At 43.5% G+C, this 24655-nt stretch overlaps 1 protein-coding gene across 1 annotated transcript in view; it reads left to right on the top strand.

Annotated features, from left to right (window-relative positions):
* Positions 1 to 865: 865 nt before the first annotated feature.
* ZBTB45 (zinc finger and BTB domain containing 45) overlaps positions 866 to 24655 on the top strand; it is a 251592-nt gene continuing 227802 nt past the window's right edge. The window contains exon 1 of the mRNA XM_069200487.1: positions 866 to 994. The gene's annotated coding sequence lies outside the window, so the exon portion shown is untranslated. The remainder of the gene's footprint in view (positions 995 to 24655) is intronic.

Raw genomic sequence — 24655 nt, 5'->3', positions numbered from 1 at the left:
GAATCCTAGCAAGAAGGCTTGTTTAGCTGTCTGTCCCTTCCTCAGTTTCAGAGCACAGGAGACTCCCTGCCTGACACTTCAACTGAAGCGTTTAAACTATCAGAAGTAACCTTGCGGGATTGTTGTCTTTTCACAAAATAAAAATGTAAGGGAACTGTTTTTCTTAAATTAAAAAGTATGAGTAAGTCGTGGCTTTTCTTATTAGAAATGCCAGGCTAAACGAACAAGAATGCAGAAGAAAAAAAAAATACAAGAATGGGACGACCTACCCACGGCGGAAATCGAGGTATTGAGATCTCTATGTTTAGGGTGATTGAACAGCTGGCAACTAGCCCACACAATTAAGGCGATCCGGGGGAGGGGTGGATGAGTGAGAAAAAAATATATACATATATCACACATATGGAGCTTTAATCTCTTCATTCGTCGGTCTGATGTAGTGCCATTCACATTTTCACTTAATACCACGAAACATTGGAATTGGAAGACTGACACTGATTGGCCGAAAAACCACGACGGTCTGAAAGACTCTCTGCTTACATAAACTAGTTGAGGGCTACGAAATTTTAGCTTGCTCTGAAAACGAAAGGCCTAGCTGCTTTCAAAATGTGCCCACTGCCCCAGCTCTTTCAGTCCCTCACACACCTGTTTTTCCCTTCCCAGACTGGCCCGGCTCTTCTTACAGCCCTCCCCAGCGTTACGACCATAAAATGTTTTCTTATATGACACAACTAACACGGCCAGCAGATGCTCCTGTATCTAGTGTCCTCATTGCCCTCCGACCAGAGCAAATGTGTACTGCTCGCCTTTTCACTGTTGTACTCATCCGCGCATGCGCGAGTCTTCCGCTCGGACCTTTCAGTGGTCGAGTTGTCTCGGGTCTCAAGTGAAATAATTAATGTTAAGTGTATGACCGCGGCGGGCAGTCGTGCGAAGAAAATCGCCTCAAGAGGTTTCGGACTCGCGTGAGCGGATTCAAAAGAATTCTGAAGAGGTGAGTTTTGAGTACTGCTGCATAGGAAAGTGAAAACTTCTTGTGGGTGCGTTTGTTGTAAGGGAGTCGTGTGGAAGTTTGGGGTTCCTTGAAATATGAATGCATCGGCTTCCTCCGAGCAGGAGTGCGTTACAGTGTGTGGAGTGGGTTCTGATTGATTGAGGTTCGGTGCTACCTATGAGGCTTCAAGGTGACGTTTAAACAGGGAAAGAGTTCTAAGGAAAATAGTCTGGGGGTCTTAATTTATCATAATCATTTGCAATTCATAATGCCGCCAACGGAAGTGAAGTCACTAGAAGGGATGTCATGCCCTTATAACCTCACTTGAAAGGTAAAAAACAATTTTACAAAAACAGCACATTAACATAATCGTGAAGGAATGTGAAAAAAACATTTTTTATTTCTTTTATTTACTTTTTATACATTAGTTATCTGTAGTTTTGCCACATATCAATTTCTTACTTAGCTCGGGAAATGTATAGATGGCAACTCTTTCAAAACTAGAAATCTGAATACAGTGTCCCGAAAACTAAAGGTTGGAGCGCACCGGGACCGCTGTTACTGCTAACTTCATGGTCTGGTGGTCAGTGTGTGCAGGGGGTGAACTGCTGAAGAAGAAATACCAGAGCCGTGTGGGTTGTGGAGACCCAAGAGATTAGAAATCTCAATTCCTTGCAACAAATAGGTTACAGTATACACACTAGGGTATTCTTCCCACACACAAGACGACTGGATCACTTTGCTATAAAGTGGCCGTAGCTCACTTATGATATTATTAATCCAGAAAAATATGAGGCGAAACTGAAACGTTTACCAACTTTAAACTGAGCATAATAATTTGGCATGTGATTGATACGGCATACAATGTACGTTATGACAAAAAGTAAGTGATGTCTTCTTCATTGTGATATTAATTCATTACCTAACTGCATACCCAGAAATTTGCAAGTGTGTCACAGCCCTCTCAGCAACTGTAAACCCATGTTGCTTGTCAGCAACCCCAGAGTAGAGCTAGAAGGTAACCCTTCGCCTCAGCGAACCCCAACCCACATCAGATCAGCTAAGACCAATATTAAATTGGCAGGAAGGCAATAAGCATGGCCAACATTTTGGCTGCATAGTATGCACTTTGGAGTACCAGGAGTTGTGGTTTCTGTAGCAATCTGTGGGGCTCATTACAAGTAACACATTTTCCTGCAATATCCCCACACCAACTCTGTCCATTCCAAGACAGTGAGCCTGGAATGGGGAGTAACCTGCAGACCGGTTTTACTGGTCCCCATTCTCCATATTTTCCTGAATGCAGGGCTAGTGCCAGTCCCATTTCAACTACAATTTATGACATGGGGCGGTTCAGGACCTGAGAGGCTGCCATAGGCGAGGGGAGAGCATCTGCACCTCTGTATTGTGCAGGAGAAGGGCGGGTGGGGTCAGGGCTCTGCGGATGCCTGACTCTCCACATCCAGGCATAACAGTTTTGGAGACTGCTATTCACGTACGTTATAATTCTTGGCCAGGAACACTAGGCTGCTCAGAATGGACTGGAGCGATATTCTGCCCCAGATATGGATACGGGTCATTCGCAATTAAGATTGCATGTCAGCTGTGCAAATTTTATTGAAAGGAATCTAGTTTTTCTTGATAGCATGCAGAATATAAAATGAGATAAAATGTCTGTCAGTGCACCCTTTGGGGAGGGTTTAAAAGGAGCTCTACAGTTACACTAAAAATAATCTGAAGATGTTTGTTTGATTTCAGGTTACATGAATAACAAAATAATTATTGCGTAGCATAGATGAAGGAAGGTAACTTGTTGTTCTTTGCTGTTCCTGCCTAATTTCTATTTGCCCCCTTGAAAGATGCAGGTAGTTCATAAAATAAATGCCTCGTTTGGCTTCTGGTATAGGTAGTTTCTTTTTCTCATCACAAAAGCAGAACTGCGCCAAAGTAATGGACCAGATTGGCTAGGTAGATACCCATTCTATATTTTTTGGAAACATTGTAGCATTTCCAGGTAGGCCCAAACTGACTTGTAATAGCATTTTTGTAGTCTGTGCATGAGAGGAAACAACACATGTCCTGCCTCAAATCTGAAGACAATTTTTTTGTCTGGCTAGATATATCTTCCGATGTTTCGCATGAGCTTATGCTATCTAAACAGAAACAGGGGTGTGGAATTCAATAAAATATCTACTTGTCTATGGGACAGGTCGCTTCTTAAATCTACTTGCCCTGTAAAAAATATACTTGTCCCTTTGGTGCTGTATAGTGCGGCAACAAATTGTGGCAGCAATCTCAATGAGTAAGAGCTCTGATAATAGCCTTTCTTATTAAGCCAGGGCTACTAGTATAGTAGAACTTGAATAATTTATTAATGTATTAACCTTGCAATCTTTTATTTGTAAATTATTTTTCTATATGTTCAAATAATTTTAATTAGTAAAATATTTTCTGATATACTTTCAATTTACTATTGTATTTATTTGTACTAATAATTGGGTGTTTTGAGGTTTGGGTGGGTAGCGTTGTTTTTAAAGTATATCTAATTGTTTGTTAATTGTTTATTATTTTTAATTTATAATGAATAACGTTTTTATTGCTACTTGTTTTATTATTTTTTCCTTTTTATTTTTGATGTGGGGTATATTAGGGAATGGGTGGGCAGTGTGTTGTTTTTAAATATTAACATACACCATATTTCATTACTTTTATGTTTGTGTTCTGTGGGGGGCTGAGCGATAATGTGAATTTTAAATCTGATTTATTTTATAAATTGAAAAATGCTATTTTGATATTTTTCTTAATTTTTCAACAAATTTAGAACTTTTTATGTTTATATCTTTAGAATTTATAAAGTTTCTATTTAAAGTTATGAAATCATTTTAAAATATGTTAATATTATTTGGATGTAGTATATTTGAGTCCCCCAATGTATTCACTTTCCTCGATGTTTTGTTAGTCTGGAGATAGAATAGTAAACATTACACCCCCTTCTCCTACCCAGTATGTGCATTTTTCACAAATGTTTGTTGTACTGGAGTTATATTAGTAAATGTGACACCTCTAATCTATGCACTTTTCACTATGTTTGTTCAACTGGGCATGTAATAATAAATATGATTCCCTGACCAATGTATACATTTCTCCAGGGACTGTTAGACTGTAATAAGACAAGTAAATCTGCCCCCCACCACCAAGTATGCACTTTCCCCAATATGTGTTAGACTGGAGTTAGATCAGTAAAAACAACCCCTCACTGAGTATGAACTTTCTCCAAAGTTTTCTAGGGTGGAGTTAGATTAGTAAATCTGAGCTCCCAATGTATGCACTGTCCCCAAGGCACTATCCCCAAAGTTTGTTAGACTGGAGTAAGAATATTAAATCTGAGCTCCCAATGTATGCAGTTCCCCCAGTATCTGTTAGAAAGGGGTTAAAATAGTAACTCTGCCTCTTCCTATGTATGCGGGTAGATCTGACAACCTAATATATGGATTTTCTCAGTGTTTGTTAGGTTAGAGTTAGAATAGTAAATCTTACCTACTCTCTCAATGTATGTATTGTCCTCAGTGTTTGTAGTTAAAATAGTATATTTCAGTTAATTTTTATTAATTTACTTTATAATGATTTTGTATTGCAGTTATGTTAGTACATGTTGCTACAATTTGAAACATTATTAATCTAAAAAGCACTTATTTTAAATTCGAATTATGTAAATTACAATTAAAAAGAAATACCAATATAATGACAACATTTTGTACCACATTATTTTGGCTGTCCGCATTTTTGTAGTTTACATTACAAGTATATTTTTGTTTTAATATTTTGACAATGTGTTTGTGCTCTAATGATTTTGTGCTTGATATTCTGTCATACAACCATCCATCCCTCATAACGTTTTCATTATGGAACATACACTTTTTTAGTTCACAACAGAAAGGCAGATCTAGAGTTACCAGAATTCAACAAGCATTGGCAAATCCAATAGGTCTTGCCTATCCGAGAGCTAATGGTCATGGAAATGTGCTTTTGCCATGTTGTACACTAGTGTGGCTGATGTTCAGCATGGCTAAAAGTTAGTGTCATAGAGTGGAGGAGTAGAGTACTGTAGAGTGGATTTGTTGGAGTAGAGTGTTGTGGACTGGAGTATGGGGAGTAGAATGTCATAGAGTTGAGTAGAGGGGAGTGGATTTCAGTGGTTCAGTAGCAGAGAGTGTCATAGAGTGGAGTGGCGTGGAGTGGGGTCAATTAAGGTGGAGTGGGTTGGAGTATGCTGATGTAGTGGATTGGTTCGGGGTAAAGTGGGGTGGATTGAGTGGAGTGTGGTGGATTGGAGTGGTGGAGAGGGTGGACTGGATGGGGTGGATTGGAGTGGATTGAAATGGGGTGAGATGGATTGGGTTGCGGTGGATTGGAGTGGGGTGGTTTGGATTGGGGTGGATTGGATTCGAGTAGAGTAGACAGGAGTTGAGTGGATTGGATTTGAGTGCATTGGATTATGGTGGATTAGACTGGAGTGGAGTGGGGTGAATTTGATTGATATGGGGTGGATTAGATTGGTGTGGGGTAATTGGATTGGAGTGGGGTGGAGTAAGGTGGTTTGGAGTAGGGTGGACTGGATTGAGTTGAAGTGGAGTGAATTAAAGTGGATTGGAATGGGGTGGATTGGAATGGAATGGAGTGGAATGGGTTTGAGTGGGTGGATTGGTTTGGGTTGGGGTGGGGTAGGTTGGATTGGAGCAGGGTGGATTGGACTGAAGTGGGTTGGATTGGTGTGGGGTGGATTAGACTGGAGTGGGGTGGACTGGAGTGGGGTGGATTGTGGTGGGGTGGATTTGATTGGTGTGTGGGTGGATTGTGGTGGACTGGAGTGGGGTGAATTGGTATGGAGTGGGGCAGATGGGAGTGGGGCGGAGTATTTTAGATTGAAGTGGGGCATATTGTTTTGGATAAGAATGGGGCAGATTGTTTTGGATTGGAGCGGGTAGATTGTGGTGGATTGGATTGGAGTAGGGCACATTGGCCTGGGGTGGATTGGAGTGGTGTGGCGTGGCGTGGATCAGATTTTGGGTAGATTGGATTGGATTGTGTGGGGTGGATTGGACTGAGGTGCGTATGGATTAGAGTGGGGTGAACTAGGATGGAGTGGGTGAATTGGATTGGAGTGGGGTGGGTTAGAGTGGGGTTGATTGTTTTGGATTGGAGTGGGGAAGATTGTTTTGAACTGGAGTGGGGAGATTGCTTTGAATTGGAGTGGGGAAGAGTGAAGTGGGGCAGATTGTTTTGGATTGAAGTGGGGTATATTGGAGTGGGGCAGTTTATACTGGAGTGGGACAGAGCGGAGTGTGTTAGATTGCTTTGGACTGGAGTGGAGTGGATTGTGGTGAATTGGGGTGGACTTGGGTAATGTGAGGTGGATTGGATTGACCTGGATTGGGTGGATTGGATTGGTTTGGAGTGTGGCGAATGGGGATGGACTGGGTGGATTAGATCAAGGTGAGGTGGGTTGGACTGGAGTGGGGCAGATTGTTTTGGATTGGAGTGTGGCAGACTGGCGTGGGGCAGATTGTTTTGGAGTGACACAGATTGATGTGGGGTGGATTGGTGTGGGTGAATTGGCATGGGGTGGATTGGCCTGTGTGGATTGGTGTGGGGTGGATTGGCATGGGGTGGATTGGAATGGTGCAGATTGGCGTGGGGAAGATTGTCTTGGGGCATATTTACATGAGGCAGATTGACATGGGGCAGATTTGAGTGGGTAGTTTGTTTTTGATTGGAGTGGGCCAGACTGGAGAAGGCATATCAGAGAGAGGCCAATTGTTTTGGATTAGAGTGGATTAGACTGGAGTGGGGAAGATTGTTTTGGACTGGAATAGGAGAGATTGTTTTAGAATGGAGTGGGGCAGATTGTGGAGTAGGGCAGGTTGTTTTGGATTTGAGTGGGACAGATTGGAGTGGGGCAGACTCTTTTGGATTGGGGCAGATTGTTTTGGATTGGAGTAGGGCAGATTGGACTGAGTCAGATTGTTTTGGATTTGAGTACGGTGGTCTTATGGTGGAATGGATTGAGAGGATTGGATTGGTGTGGGGTGCATTGGATTGGAGTGGGGTGAAATGGTATGCAGTAGGTGGATTGGATTGGGGTGAGGTGGTATAGATTTGAGTGGGGCAGATTGAAGTGAGGCAGATTCTTTTAGATTGGAGTGGGGCAGACTGTTTTGGACTGGAGTGGTGCAGATTGTTTTCGATTGGAGTGGGGCGGATCGGAGTGGGCCTGACTGGAGTGGGGTAGATTGGAGTGGGGCAGATTGTTTTGGGTTGGAGTGGCGCAGATTCGAGTAGGGCTGATTGATTTGGGTTGGAGTGGGGCTGATTGATTTGGATTGAAGTGGGACAGATTGTTTTGGATTGGAGTGGGGCTGATTGTTTTACATTGGAGTGGGGCAGAACGTTTTGGATTTGAGTGGGGCAGATTCATTTGGATTGAAGTGGGGCAGATTGGAGTGGGTTGTCCTGGGGAAAATTGGAGTGGGGCAGATTGTTTTCGATTCGAGTGGGCAGATAGGAGTGGGGACAATTGTTCTGGATTGGACTGTGCCAGATTGGAGTGGGCAGATTGTTTTGGAATGGAGTGGGGCAGATTGTTGTGGATTGGAGTGGGGTGGATTGGGAGTACTAGAGGGTGATGGATTGCATTGGATTGGGGGAGTGGTTTGTAGTGGGGAGGATTGTATTGAGTGGAGTGGATTGGTGGGGGGTGAGGTGAGATCAACTGGTGTAGATTGGAGTAGAACTATTTGGATTGGAGTAGGGTGGATTGGGGTGTACTGCACGAATATGTGTTAAAGCATAATTTCGGAAAATACACATAAGAAAGAAATAATGTTGATTTGCAATATTTAGAACAAGATAATCCTAATCTTTTGAGAACAGTATCCATGAGCAAATCAAAACAAAACATGGTGCTAAGTGAGAAAAGAAGACCTGACGACATAAAAAAATTGAACTATAGAAAATAAAAGTTTACAATTTTGTTTGTCCTGCTGGGCACATTTTTGCCAGTCACACACCTTCTGTTTGCATGGCGTTAGAATTGAAAAAAGAACAAAATAGTACCTCAGTCATGTCAGTAGCAGTGGACAGACACTGAATAAGTCGTATCAATCAGTGCTTGGTCCCCGCTCCACAGACAGGAACTGAAATGATGCTCGGCCTGCAGTGACAAATTACAAGGCAGTAAAGAAGAGTGCCAGGCAAGCTAACAAATGGCAAACAATGAGTGGGCTCCAAGCTCTTTTTGTTCACAACAGAGTCTTGCAAGGGAAATGCATATGGTACTGCATGCTCTCGCAGGCTGGACCTTAAAAACAACACCAGGATTGAATGAGTCATATCTGACTAATCATTTGATACAGTGTCAGATGGTAGTTATGTACATTACTTTGAAATGTTCTCTCCCCCCAAACATTAAATTAAAAATACTGCATTCTGAACCCCAGCTGCTTTGGATTTCATCAGGTAGGCATGAGCTTTATAAACCACTGTGCAATCAGAAACCAGCATAGGCCATAATTACAAGAGGGCTGGAGACTTCAGACTTCTGCTGAAACCCATAAATGCTCAGGGGCCGAGATTATGATTTATAAATAATCATATCAGGTGAGGGATGTGGTAGAGTGTGCAGATCCTGGATAAATTTTCAGGTCAATCTTCCCAAAATGTAATGGGGTAAAGTGCTTCGTAATACTGGGACATGGTGCAAAAAGCATAAAAATGCACTTGTTATGCACAATTTGTGAAGGCTAAACTTTCAACAGGAGGTATTCATGGCACCTGTTATATTCTAATCAATAATTGGATGTATTGTATTGGATTTTAACAAGTTTGATAACTATCGCATAAACTACTGGGTCACTCGTAATCCGGGTCTAAGTGTTACGGAGTATACAAAGCTAACCAACCACAACAAGATGAAGAGAGGCAGTCCTGATCATACTTCTAGCTTCCTTACGTCTTGCAGGGCCCCATTGAACGGATAGTTTCATGAAAAGAGGATATATATATATATATATATATATATATATATATATATATATATATATACTACCGATTAACACAAATATTGGTAAAAATGCACACATAAAACATAACTTCAAGCACACACACATATCACCCAACATTCAGATTCTCATCAATGCACAAACATATTCACATGCAAAAGTAGAACAAACCACTTACAGTCACCCACACAAAACTTAACCTATATAAGAGATAGAGATATACAGGCACACATGCACAAGGAGCCCCCCACGGAAACATAAGAATAAACCTACCAGCACTCAGGCACACACACCAACTCGCACACATGCACTTGTTTACATACCAGCACAACTCACAGAAGGACAAATACAAAAAGAAAAAGACATACAGTCACATTTACATGCAAACAGGTACACTTGCACAAGTCAATGGATAATGCATGACTGTGGGTATATGAGCATAGTATGCCTGTATGCCCGACTCTCAATGGATATACATAGTTGACAAGACTAACACACGAAAGTGTGAATAAATGGGGGTTTTAATGGCTGGTGTGAAGTATACATGCATAGAAGGATGGATGCATGTTTGGGTTGATTGAGGGATATATGTGTGTGACAGGTTGGATAAACAGATTGGAGGATGAATGCTTTGGTGTGGCTGGGTGTACATCCCTGCACTTGCTCACATCAACATCCTCATACATTCAGCCACCCATGCATTTCATTCAGTTAACTAGCATTCACCGATCCATTCATACATTCTCATATTCAACTACTAACCAACCTATGCAACCACACACACATTTACAAATCAGTGAAAAAGCACCTTCACTTACATATATAAACAAAACATCCACACCTATTGCTTCCTCAGTTCTTCTTTTAATATTACCTTTACAATCAGTAATAGGAACTTTTGGACAACTATATAAATCTGGTCAGGTAATGGAACAGGGATACAGGAAGACAAGTGCACTCATGTTTCCCTTATTTATGAGTGAGTAGCTAATCCATTCTAGATTGTTTTCTTTGCAATCTGCTATTTGGAGGCCTGGATTAAAATTGTAAAACTGGGAGAAACAGCACAACGTGCCTAGAAAGCAAAAAGAACGTTCAGAGAGAGATGAGCTTAGTAGAATGAAATACTTTTTGTGCTGCCGCTTGCAGCTCCTGTGGGCCAACTTGCAGTTTCTGTGATGTTACAAATTGGAATACTCATTTTTAAAAGGAAGCATGTATTTAGCTTCTGCTAGTCACGTGAGGTGAATGCTGCAACCATAGCCTATTAATATAAGCTAATTACAAAATGCACCCTGGGCTATCGCCTAGGGACAATGCTGTGTGATGTTACTTCCTTTGATGGCATTGGGTGTAAAAGGATGCGTAATGTCACTGCAGCTACCCATATGGTTTGGTAAAATATTCAAATTATTTACTAATTACATCATTACTTATAGCCTCAACTCTCCTTTTTCCAGTCCTTACTATGATATTGTATTAGTTGAGAAAGAATGTCATGGATGCCGTGATACCAATGCACAGTTGTAGTTATTTGGGAAAATTTGCAGTTGAATGTAGCTCCCCAGATCCCACTGTTGATGACTTCACCAAATGACCATCACCTCCCAACGTAACATCAAAATTCTACATCTTCCTCCATCAGTTCTGCAAAAAGTACAATAATTCCTGTGTGAGGTTAGCTGCTATTGTAAAGCCCCCCTCAAAATATGTATTTTTTCATTGAAAAAGCAAAGGTTAAAGTAAAGTAATGGGGGCCCAGCCCACAAAGAAATGGAGTGGACGTTATTCAGGGAGACCGCTTTTTCCCCACCGAATCAGTCTAGAATTGCCCTTTTAGGATGGCCCCAGAGAACACTGGGGCCGAGTGCCAAGCTGGTGATCCCTTCTGCCTGTGATGCCGTAGAGCTGAATTGGGGGCTGAGATCGATCACCGAGATATCTTTCTTAAGCTCGCCATGGGTCTGCCGCTGCCATCTTCGGGCAGATGCACTGGTGCACAGGAGGAATAGGGGTGAAATCCACAGGGCCTGTCACCTGGACCAAGTGTGGTAGCTGCAGAGGATAGCAGCAGTGACTGAGTCACAGCATGCCATCCACAGCAGAAGGCAGAGCCATAAAGGCTTTGCTGAGACAGACACAGTGGGAGCCGATGCACGTTTCACAAGGACCAGGGGTGGTAGCGCCACAGAGGGTCTTCATTCACAGCAGAGAGTTTGGAGGCTGCACCCTTGAGACCGGGAAATTGGCCGCAAGCATACTGGTTTCAATATAGGCCCAGGATGAGCGCTTGCCTGTGGCCATGCAAAGAAATGCCATTTCCAGCAGGTGAAAGTGGATGCCTTAGATGCTCTCACTGGAGGTAGGGTGTGACTGGCCCCACTATAATGACCCAATAGTCAAGAGACTTTTGATGCAGCTTAAATGGTGGTGTAAGGACTACCAGAATAAGGGCAACAAGAGCACACAAGTAAAATTCTGCTGTTGAAAAGAAGGTTGCCAACCACCTTCTAATCAGTCTAATAGATTACTCTAGCCCTCTCACAGTTGGCACCTGAAACGGCCCTCTCTCTGGCTGACAGATAAATTATTTGGTGGACATAATCTTTGCTGCACATAGAACTTGTGGCTATACTGTTGGGGGGGGGGGCAGGGCCCTCTTCCTGCGATCATTGATAGGGCCATGATGAAAGCTTGATGCAGCTCCGATAACTGGTCACCATAAACTGATCAAGCCCCACCAGCACGGGGCACTCACAATCGTCTTGAAGTGAAGAGAGGTACCCAGAAGAGACATGAAAGTCCTCAGCTGAGGGGCTGATAAGGAGGGGGGAGGACAGATGATACGTTTGTTTCAGGGCGAATCCTAGCCATTCATCATAAGCGGCCTCGCCGGCCTGACTGAGGAGTCCGCTTTCTTGGCAACAGAGTGCAACAGTTCTATGAGGAAGACTAGCAGACTCAAATATGGCATCTAACGGAGGGCGAAGACATAGCACAATTAAAGAAATGCAGGTCCCCAAAGGAAGTAAAGGAGAAAAGAAGGCTAACTCACCTGGATCCACAGGATCCTTAACAGAGAGAGAATAGGAGCACAACACTCCAGCTGTCATGTATCTCTACAGCACTTTCTTAACACTATCTAGAACACTTTCCTAAGGAAATGAAAACTTGTTAGCACAGTACAGGGGACAATATCTTTGAGAAATCCAACATGATGTGGATGAACTGGGTGCAGGAGTCAATGATATGGAAATCACACTAGACGAGATATTTAAGGAAATACACCACATTGGAACCAGGGTCTCAGAACTACAGGAAAACTATAATGAAGTGCTGCTTAAGCAGGAAGATATTGAGAACCGCAAGAGGTGTAACAAGATTCAAATAAGGGGCCTTGTCAGGGGACTAGAAAGCTTGGAAATCAAGCATTTGTGCGGGGGGCTCCTAAACCTGATATGAAATTGCCCAGTGACCCTTCCTATATGCCTTGCCCAGACTGGGACCCTAGCCAAAAGCATCTCCAGATATACTTACGCAGGTTCACTTCTTTGAAGAAAAGGAGGGAATCATATCCCTCACTTGAACTATGGATTTTCTGTTGTATCATGGACCTAAGCTCTGGTTCTACTGCAACTTAACTGCGTTGACAGTGAAGCAGAGAAGACGTTTTTGATAAGTTTACATACTTCTTACACAAACATTACCCATCTTGCTAGTCAGTGCACCCTTTTAGACTCAATTTCACCTGCAAGCATTTTAAGTATTATGTAAAGACAATGGAAGAAGCTTGATGATCCTGGGTCTAAATAGGGATGCACCCCAGACTGATGAGGGAATCATCAGTATTAAAGCATTTTTAGACTTCAGTTCGCTGAAGCTGGAAGGGGCTCTCCCCCACATAGGGCGAGAGTGAAAGAGCCAAAAGTGACATCCTGCCTGAAGTGGAAAAAATGCAAGTACCAGACACACACCGGCATGCCAGAGTGGAGATCGCAGTTGGTGAATGAGGAAGTATGTGCAGCCTGGCACAGTGGTCCTGGTGACCTGGGGAAGGAGGAGAAGACTTCAAGGGGAGAAGGTACCTCAGAAGGACTCAATGATAACAATCAGGTTGAAGGGTGGTGATACAAAGTTGTTTCTTGGATATTGGTTATTGGGGAAGGGGGTTGGGGCAGTGGGCAGAAGTTCTTACTGGGGTATTAAGTTGGTGGTATCAGAAGACGACAGGAATAAGAAATTTCAAGGGTAGGGGATGGCGGTCCACACAGTGGAACAAATGTTGAAGGGAGCAGCAGAAGACCATAGTCTCTCACCCCCAGAGGTGAGCCCAAACCACTCAGGCTTCAGGTGGCAGATGGGGATGAGTTTGAAGTCTGCAGGACATTTAGTGGAAAGGCACACAACAGTATAGTCTTTGTGAGCCATAGTTAAAATTGGTATCTTTTGTTTTTGCCTTTTTTATTTTGGTTAATTTGATACACAAAGCTTACCTTGATCCTCACCCACCAGTGGGTTGTAGCCGATAGTATGTGAATAAGGGAAACTTAGAAAAGCCATGTAAACAATAAAGTACAAATGTGGTTTACTTGTATGTAAGATTTTAATATATGTCTGAAATTCACATTTAATTTCACTGGCATTACATAAATATATAATTGTATATGTTCAAGATTCAAAAACTGCACTCAACCACGTGCATTGATTAGTAAACATGCAGTGGGCAGAATGTAATTTCCAATGACCAACCCAGAGCTGGTGAGAGTCACTGTGCTTTATTTCTCACCCATTTATGTTGGCACTATGAACATTCTTTACTTTGTGTTTTCCTTGATTTTTCAGTTCCTTCATGCATTAAATCAGTTTTTGAGAATGAGGTTAGTTCCTATTAATGAGTTGGCACATGACAGTATTTTTTATTAGCAATACATTTCTAAAGGCACTTTAAGTTACCCATAGTGGCATGGCACTCCAAGCCTACAAATCTCAGTGTGTTTAGTCATCTCAGGCTCCGACTTACTGGTTTGTCTGCTGAATATAAACCACCCTATCGCACAAAACTATCTTAAAGGCAGGACAAGACTGGATAGTCGATTCAGCTTTTCTAGTGGATAACCCCAGCCACTAATCCAAGGCCCATGATATTGAGAGGCCTGGCCTTCTCGAAAGATAATCAAAAACAGTCAAACTGCAGGCATTCCATGAAGGAATTATGATCCTAGATGTTTGCGACAGACCAACCAAATGCAATATGTCTGCACTTTCCATAAAGAATGCGATTCTCTCGAACCTTACCATAATGCAGATTCTCATAGCACAGTGTTAACAGACCAAAGACTGGTTAAGACGATATAAGGTTAGAATATGTGTCTCAGGTAGCTGAGTCTGTTCAAATGGGAATCCTTCGGTAGACACGAAGCCAGTGCAGGAACACTAAGGCAAGTTTAATGTGTTCTTTTCAGAGCTAATTAACAAGCAGTTTAGCAGCCACATGTTGAATCTTATGGAGCCCAGAACGAACCTCGAACTTTATGTTGAACCTTATGGAGACCAGATGGGATAGAGAATAGAAGTTAAGACCATAAACACATTAATCGCAGGCAGTAGATCTCTAACGAGTGTTTACATTTTCACAATGTTGTGGGACGTTGAAAGTACACAGAGGCAATGATACAGCCACAGTCTGATCACAGCCTGTTGGTCACCGTCTGTTTCCCTTGCTCTCTTGCCGCCTCCTTGGTGTGCCTGCCTACCACGATTCTAAGGTAAGATAGCGGCGGAGGGAGAAAGCCTGTGCAGGATGCATTCTGTTGCACTTATGTGCTAAGTAAAATCGCTATTATCTGTTTTCTAAAATGTTATACTGCAGCTGCCATCTGCTGGCAAAAGCTATAAATGCCGCTGTAATCGATTGTTGCACAAAATGTACACTGCTGCCATCACATGGATGTGTTTGCCAACTGTCTGTTTTAGCAATCATGTACGTGCTGCTGTGCTACATGTTAGTGCACACTGCAGCTGTTAGCTCAAATGTAGATACCAGATACGTGCTTGCCAGGATGTATACTACGGTTGTCATCTGCAGTGGTTGTGATCTGCCAGCCAAAGCAGACACTGCTGCCTTCATCTTCTGGACTAAATGTATACTGTAGTGGGTAACAGATGGGCAGTCCTGGTCCTGCAGCCATCCTCTACCGAGAAAATCTACACTGCAGACATCACGTAAGTGCTGTTATGTGCTTGCACAATCTTTATGCTACAATTTTCATCTGCTGGACAAAATATGCAAGACGGCCATTATGGGCTTGTAAGAATTTATACTGTGGCTATCGGGTGCTTGCCAAACGTTTATGCTGTAAAAATCACCTGCTAGGCAGAATGCATTGATTGGTCAGATTCTGGGTGTCACTTGCTGAGACAAAGTTATACAGCAAGCCCCCACGTGCTGTACAAAATGTTATATTATGGAAGTCTAACGGTCAGATGTATTTTACAACTACTGTCGGCCGGATTAAAATCAGCAACTGACCAAAATGTATAATGCTGCCGTCACTGGCTTAGAAATATGTATTCTGGCTGTGTAATAATTATATTGCCGCCAATATTAACTGGACTTATTTTTTACTGCTGCCATTGGCTGACTGAATTTATACCGCTGACGTCACTGACTGGGCAACATTTACATTGCGGTATTACTGGCTGGGTGAAATGTCACAGTGTCGCCTGGGAAGTATACTGCAACCGTCATCAGCTGGACGAATTTACGAGCCCTCACTCAGGGCGCATATATGCTGCAGGTCCTTGGGGTATTCATACCGCTTTACTCTAATCTAGACTAGTTTACACCGTGGTACTCGCAAAAAAAGGTGCTTACACAAGTGGAAAGGATCCTGCAGTAAACACTAGCGACAAGAATGCTACAGCACACTGGCCTCATGCTTGCTGTGATACACTGGGCACATGTATGCTCGAGCCATTTAGACATGGTTGCTTTAGCTGGGCACACGTAGTGAGGTACATCACGCTCTGTCATGCTAGCACCGTCTGGGCACCGTAGCCACAAGTATAGTGCAGCCATTGGGCACAATCATTGTGTTGCACTCATATTAAATTACACCACAGTGGGTACTTGCAGCCTGCAGCACGCAGGGCACTTTGCACTCTGCCCCCGTTGCACGTGTATGCTGCCACAGTCTGTACGTTTGCGCTCTGGTGATCTCAGCACAGTTTTGTGGCTGCTGCACCCCTGGCTACTTGCTCCAGCACCCCGAATATATTTAGATCTATAGGAACATGTTAATGCAGCGTGCGCTTAAAAAGGCCAACATACGCCCGCATTTACGTTGCTTCAAAGTCTGCTTGAGTCCTCCTCAGTCGACAGGGCAAGCAATTCTAAGAGGCATTTCATGGGTATGGGAAACTGCCTACGCAAAATGTATTTTTTGTGACTACGACCAGTTGTCATCTGCTTCACAAACCTAATACTGCAACTAACGCCTGCTAGGGGGAGCGAAACTGGTGTCATGAAGTACTAGGCCAAATTGATATTGCAGGTGTCCTGGATTCGGCTGAATTGGTGGTGCTCCTATCGGAGGACAAGCTTTTTACACAGGGATTGCCATCTTATTGCCAACATTTGTAAATTTGCTCAGCAAAATGTATCCTGTGGCTTAGATGTTCTTGGCAGTATTAATGTCCTATCGCTACGCACTACTTTACACCGAAGCATCCTAGGCATGCCTTCCAACGCAGCGCTGTGAGCGCTTTGGGGAACAATTATTCCATAGTATTCAGGGTACATATATGCTGTGGCATTTTGGGCACATGCAGTCTGCCGCATGCTGGACAGATGTAACCGAGGCACTTTCAGTCTCATTTAAGACTGTGAACACATTTGTGCTATAGCTGGCATTTACGTTGAATTTATACTGTGGTACACTGGGCATATGTTGCCTGAGACTCTGGCACGTATGCCGCAGCATTCTAGGCACATGTTTGCACAGCACTGAGGGCATGTTTCCCGTGACATATGGGCTCCTTTCTACTCGGGCATTCTAGGACATTTAGGGCCTGTTTCACAAAAGTAAATGTACACTTTTGTGTAAATTTACTCTTCTACAGATAATTACAATTTAGTAGTAACTTTACGACCTTGGAGACTCCGCAGTCAGGAGAGGGAACTCCAGATAGGACAAGGTTAGATTACAGGGACAAGCCTATCTTTTTATATGCAATCTCTCTGCCCTGACTGCGGAGTCTACGCAGTTGTAAAGCTGCAATGGAATCGTAGTTTGTGAATACAGGAAGGGAGTAAACTTACACAAAAGTGTGTTTACCTTTGTGAATGAGGCCCTTATATTGCAGCAATACACTAGAGCACTGGTTCCCAGCCTGTGGCCTGGGGGCCCCCGGGTGTCCGCGAAGCCTCCTCAGGGGGTCTGTGACTGCTTAGAAAATGAAATAATATTAACAGATTAGGTCCCCAACTTTCGGTAATAACTCAGTGGGGGTCCCCGGATTCCAAAAATGATTCCACGGGGGTCCCTGGGTTCCAGTATTGATAAAGTGGGGGGTCCAAAGAAGTCAAAAAGTTGGGAACCACTGCACTAGAGCATGCTAGCTAGTTGTACTATGCAGCACTCTGGGACCTAGATGCTGTGGCGCCCCTGGTACTTGTATCCGGCAGCACTCTTGCCACAGATATGCCACAGCACTCTACACATTTCATATAAAATAATGCTACTGTGGTATTATGGGCACTGGAGCATTAACAAAGGTAAACTATTCTGCAGCCAGGAGAGGCAAGTGACGCTGTAATAACGGAATCCATTTTGACTGCATATGCAAATAATGAAGGTATGGAAATGAATACTACTCATTTATTAATCCGGAATAATCTAAGATGGTAAATTAGCCAATAAAAAGTAGACATGCCTACTAGCTTGCCCTATTGACAGCAGATGGACGACACTGTTTGCTTGCATGCTCCAAAGGGATATGGCTTATTTTAGCATGACTGAATGAAGGAGAACAAAACTGTGCACAAAACTAGCTGGAACGTCATAATCTGTCTATGTTCTTGGGACGCAGGTTTCTGAACTGTGATCAACTTTACTCTACGTTGCTGTTGTTTTGCTTGTTCACGAGTGTCACACTTTAGTAATTGGTTTCCTTTATTTTGTAAATAAAGGTTCTGCTCTTGAGGACCGCTCCTTCTTCTGTGCTATAGAGAGAGCAAGCGGCGGCAATAGCGGACACCACACTATGGGCCTGATTCTAACTTTGGAGGACGGTGTTAAACCGTCCCAAAAGTGGCGGATATACCACCTACCATATTACGAGTTCCATAGGATATAATGGACTCGTAATACGGTAGGTGGTATATCCGCCACTTTTGGGACGGTTTAACACCGTCCTCCAAAGTTAGAATCAGGCCCTATGTGTGGGCCACATCGGTGAGCAAAGTCCAAAAAAGGACCGGCGTGAGCGTAGTGCAGCTGTCACTTAAAGGAAAGTCAGAAGACGTCCTTCAGAAAGAAAAGGGAGTTTGACAAAACAAAAAGAAGTCCTGCAGCAGAAATGGCTTTAAGATTTTAAATGAGCGCCACACGAAGCAGAGAAGAACGGTAACAATAGTGCTCTCCATTGTGAAGTTGATGGAACAAGTGTTCTAATGTTGCTGATATCAAATCTTTCTAGTGTGCAGAAGAAAAGGACAACAATATACTACTAGGGCCATAACTGAAGCAACTTGTTCATCAAAAAGCTACATCAAAGGGGGTGGAGAGGGTGAGCTTGCATAGTTGCTCTCACAAAATATTTAGGAACACAGCAAACGTAGAACCATTAGGTATTTACAAACAGTGAATCTAAATGGAAATCATTTATATGACCGTTAACTATCCTACAACTTTACATATCCCAACCCACGTTGACCAAAACTCTTCAGGTTTGCGCTGTGCACAATGTTGGGGATTGAGTTTAATAATACTTTCAAGGCTGCAAAATAATGAGATAGTGTATTCTGCTGAGTCTCATGAACCGATGAACCCTGATTGGTTTATAGAAAATTGTATCACTGTGAAGTATCTGCTGCAATTGTTGGAGCGTGTTCATGACCAGGGAAATGGCACATGCAGTTCAAAATCCAAAATTTAAGGTTATTATTTTATTTCATCTAGATGAATTGATGGGTGAACAATGTAACAAGGATGGTCATGTGTTCGTATGTATCTAAGAAGACAGTTTTAGTGCACTTGGAGCAAACAGCACCATAGTTAGTGGTGGGGTAAGCATGGAAATTGAAAGGATATAATTGGTCAGAAATGCACTGGCTCTGAACAGACAGCACCAGCTTTAATATGGGCAGTTAACTTAGAGCTTTGCAGCTGCTCCCTATAAGTTTGTGTACAAGAAAGCAATAGTAAAGTGGTGACCCTGTTTCAGTTGAGCAAGGTTTAGCTCAAACACTAGGTTTTCTGGCTTTGACTTTAAGAAATTAAGGGCCAGGGGCCAGATGTAGCAAAGGGTTTTTCCCATTCTGTGTCAATGGGAAAATGTGTTTGTACATATGGCCCCAGATGTGTGGAGGTTAGGAATAGCGATTACCTAATTGCGATTTCTTGTGACTTGCAATTAGGAAATCGGTATTCCTAATGTATGAAACTCTTTTGAGATTCATTAGTGATTCATAAATGGTTGCAAACAGACCTACCTCATGAATATTAGAGGTAAGTCACAATTTGTGATCCACTACAAATTCCTGCCTTCACAGGGATGGTGGCTTCCTGGGGTCAGCAGACCACCTTGCCTGTGATTGCCTTTAAATAAAGCAATCTTTTTTTTAAACCCAACACATTTTTCATAAAGTAAAACAGGATGCGTTTAAAAAACAAAAAAAAATTAAACTTTTACGTTTCCGTTTTTTAAGAGTAGACAGTGGTCTCTTGGACCACTGCCTCTTCTTAAAGCATATTTATCAACCATTCTTAAAGGGAGAGGGGTCCTTGAGGACTGCTTTCGGTTGAAAAACAGTCATACATACCAATGCAAATCGTTTTTTGGAAGGGACGTCCTAAACACGCCCCTTCTAAATACTGATTCACAATTTCAAATTACGATTCAATAATAAGTTACCAAATTGCAATTTGAGCTTTGTACATTTGAAAATGCCTTTTTGCGTTTGCAAATAGCCTGATTCTGCGAATCAGACCATTTGCGAACGCAAAAAACTTCTTACATCTGGCCCTAAATGTCATGAGGCATCAAGAGGATGTTTTTAATTGTTTTACTCACCTGCAAGAGGGACAGGGCTTGACATTACAAGAACTAAAGGCAACTTTGTGGATTGAAACACGTTTGGATGGAGCAAATGGACCCTGCCCACTCTCATATCAACTGGAGGTCAAAGATAACTCAGCTAAAGGACCATGCTACTGGCATGAATTTATATGTAACATGCCAAACAGGCATTTTGTGATTACAAATCTGAAGAATTATTTTACTTCTTGCTCTCCATCCATACTCGTATTGAAAGCCTCTTTTAAGTATTCTGCCTTCATTTCGGAAGTAGCAGGAAGAACTGAATAGTCTGAAAGGAAGATAAACCCTGGAAAGGATTTAAGAAAATCTTATGCCGACAATAATTTCACAACATGGCCCAAAAGGTAGGATGGAAATACATTTGAAACTGAATACTGAGATTTCCAGAAAATTCTGTGCAACACTGGGATCATATTATTTGTTCATTGTTTTTCATCTTGAAGTCTGGTCAAGCCATGTTGATAAGATGTGAAAGTCTGGGCAATAAATGACGCATAGAGCATTATCATGTGGGAAAGCTAGTCCACCCCGCAGAGTGTCTAATTTCAGACTGTGTACAGAACTTTAGGCAAGTGACTCTCCCACTTGGTTGCCTATAGACCATGGAGGCAAACTGATACTATTTAGGAAACATTGCTGTGCTGAAAGCTAAGAAAAACTGTCCAGGATAGAGGATTTAACAGTTCAAAGAGATTGACTACCATGTTGCTTGAATCCTGACACCCCCTTTGCTTCATTGAGGATAAAAATCAATGGGCCAAAGACTAGAAAATGTAATCCTATTTAGGCAGCTTTTTGTTAGCTCACAGCAAGCCAAGTGTCCAAAACATCAAGCTGGTGGGTGTGTTGAAAGATAGAGACTGTCACAATTTTAAATACAGTGAGCACAATTGACACAAATACTGACCAGCTTTAATGAGATGGTTGATCTCATACTGTGCACTTTCACAGAGTTAAAAATACATGATTTAACAAGTGTATATACAAGGGTGACCTAATGTAATTAACAATTTCTGCCAGGATAACTAGGTAACATTCATGTTCTCCACTTGACTAGCGGTATAATATGCTATATGTAATCAATACTCCTGCCTGTAATCACTGGCGGAACAGTGGTGCAAAGGGAATTGGTGCAAGAAAAGAAAATGAGTGTTCTGACAGTATTTTTTTGTTTTTAGCAAAATTCTTTATTTATTTTCATTGTGCATACACATTCCTCCAACAATAGCTCAGTTTGCTACAAACAACAATCATGACTATGTTAAAGAGCTGCTCCCATCCTAACAATATACCTTTGCATTACAGACTCTTCTAGTAGTGGTGTTCCCTGCCCATAGGATGATGTGCACATTTTAATATAATGGTCGTTAACATCCTATACCATTTGCATTCCTTCCATTATTCGTGGATACTCCATTGAGTATGCCCATAGATGGTACTCCTTCCCGGTTGTTAGCTCCCTGTCATGGGAGACCTTCTAATCTCTTTCCTCCCTCTGTGATGTAGGTGTTGGTTTGCTTACTCCCTCCCAATTCAATTCACTGAACACAGTGAGTTACTGCCCATGTTTCCAGGTCTTCTGCAACCTTGTGGTCCTTACATGGAGTCCTACGATGAAAATCCTCAGCTGTTGCCCATTCTAGCATGTTCCAAACCCAGAGTGTGACTGCCGGGGGCCTTTGTCTCCAGCCATCTTTTTTTTTTTTTACTTTGTATATTGGTATTTTCTGTAGTTGAATAACAGTTGGTACATGAGTGTGTCCCTCAGTGCAGGACGGCAATCCGAATTTATACATTATAATTGGATGATATACAGTAACTTAATAATTTCGATATTCTTCCGGACTTTATACAATCAAGCAATGTGTACCCTACATCATCATATCCTTGCTTGGTCCCACTGTCTGTTTTCCAGTACGGTCATTTGGCTTTCCATATCATCTCAGGTATTACCATACAAACTATAAACTTAGTCAACAATCAAAAAACAGTAAAGAAAACATATAAACAGTGCGCTGGAGTGTTAGGTAGTGGCACGGTGGGACTGAGTTAAGCATGTGAATCTAGGTCATCCATCCGGGAGAGTCATACTTGGGGTCCGCCCGACCCCCATTCTAATGTAGTAGTGTGATCTAGTCCTGGCGGGACTCAGCTTCATCCTCAAGTTGGTCATATGATCGAGTCACATACATTGGTGTCGGTCTAGTCGGCCCTAGGCTCCCACCCTCATGTAGGAGAGTAGTGAGATCTCTCGGGTGTGTGTACTGTAAATATCCGTGTTCCCCCACTCCTCTATTACCCCCTTAAGCGTCACCCCGGTCCCTCTCCAGTGGTGCCACATCCTCCCCAGACTCCTGCAACCCTCCTGGTTCTCGTCTCTGAATCTCCCAGTCTTCCAATATCTCGGTCCACAGTGGGGCTATGGGTTGTGACCGAACTCCCCGGGCCTCCTCCCTCAGCAGCGCCTGTAATTCGGCCTGGGCCCACACCGACATGTCCTGCCTTCAGGCTGCTAAATGCGGGCCCATTATGGGATTTCCAGGCCCGCCTGGGTCCAAGCTCTCATCTGACTTTGCATCAAGGTGCGGCCCGGCGTCCCCAATGGTATTCCAGTCACTGGTACCCCAGGGGAGTAAGACACTGTTGTTACAGGGCGCTTCAGACATCTTCTCCAACAGGAGCGGGCCGCCGTCAGCATAATGGTCTGCTTAGGCAGGACACCCCTGGCGCCGAGCAGGGCTGCCTGGAGGAGTTATGGGTGTATCGCACTATGGGGTACGGTAAGGTCCAGCTGGTGCGTCCCTGACAGCCATCTAGCCACCCACTGGAGTTGTCATGACAATATAATTCAAAATCTGGAACTGCCAATCCGCCCTCCAATGTGGGTCGGCGAAGGATGGAGAGGGATGTCCGTTGGAGACCCCCATCCCACAGGAGACCCCTAAGGAGCGCGTTCAGGTCCCTAAACCATGTCGCCGGTATAGTCACTGGAAGGTTGGCAAAGTAGTATAGTAGGCGGGGTAACAATCATTTTAGACAATGCCACTCGGGCCATCATTGAAAGATTAAGGGAGCGCCAAAACGCCACGCAGGATCGTAGGGATCGGAGTGCTGTACTAAGGTTCCCATCGCAGAGATCACGTGGATCATGGAAGACCTGTATGCCCAAGTATTTGAAAGTACAGGGGTACCAAGGAATATCAACAGGACAAGAGGAGGGACGCTCCGTGCCCTCAGTGGGAAAATGTATGTCTTTTCCTGTTCACCCGGAGACCAGATGAGTCACTGAATCCCTCAAGCAGAGAGAGTGCCCAAGGAATCCCCGATACACCATCCCGCAGGTAAATCAGTAGGTCACCTGCATAAAGCGATATAATGTGTTCCACGCGACCCCACGGCACCCCTCTACCACGCCCCTCCACTCAGAACTGTGCTGCCAGGGGCTCAATAGCCAGTAAGAACAACAAAGGTGAAAGAGGGCAACCCTGTCTGGTGCCATGGATAATTGGATAAGTGGCCGACACCACCCCGCCCACCCACACTCTCACCACTGGGAGATAGTACAAAAGCTCAGCCCATCGTATCCAGTTCTCACTCAGCTCCATTCGGGTCATCACTGCCCGCAGATAATCCCACCTTAATGAATCAAGTGCTTTCTCGAGGTCCACTGAGAAAAGCACAGCACGGGGTGTCGCTCCTCGTGTAGCAGACGTAGGAGTGTAAAGAGCCGTCTCAGGTTCAGAGAGGTATTAAGCTCAGGTATAAAACCATTCTGGTCCTCACGAATGAGGTGAGGGACATGGTGTAGTAGCCTATTAGCCAGGGCTTTGCTAATGATTTTGAAGCTGAAGTTCAGCATGGATAGGGGCCTGAAATCAGTCACTGATGGTTCTCGTGACCTGGTCTTGGGCAGAGGAACCACCAATGCTTCCTGCAGAGTCTCAGGTAAAGTACCTGCATCGTAAGCCTCGGTGTAGAGATCAACCAGTGTGGGAGCTAGGAGATCCTCATATGTCTTGTAGAACTCCATGGGGAGTCCATCTGAGCCTGGTGTTTTGCCCACGGCTAACTAATAGCGGTTTTCACCTCTTCCAGAGTGAGCGGCTCCCCCAGAGGGTCCCGGTCCTCTGGTTGCAGGGTGACCAGTGGGAGGCACCGTAGGTTGTGGCCCAGCGACTGCGGCATATCCTCCTCAGGTTGTCTATATAGGGATGTGTAGTAGGATTTAAAGTGTCATTTATCTCAGACGGGTCATAGACGTGCTCCCCATCCATCCCCCGTA

This window comes from Pleurodeles waltl, chromosome 7, assembly GCF_031143425.1.
Source record: "Pleurodeles waltl isolate 20211129_DDA chromosome 7, aPleWal1.hap1.20221129, whole genome shotgun sequence".
Classification (NCBI taxonomy): Eukaryota; Metazoa; Chordata; class Amphibia; order Caudata; family Salamandridae; genus Pleurodeles; species Pleurodeles waltl.
This window is presented reverse-complemented; position numbering and strand designations above follow the sequence as displayed.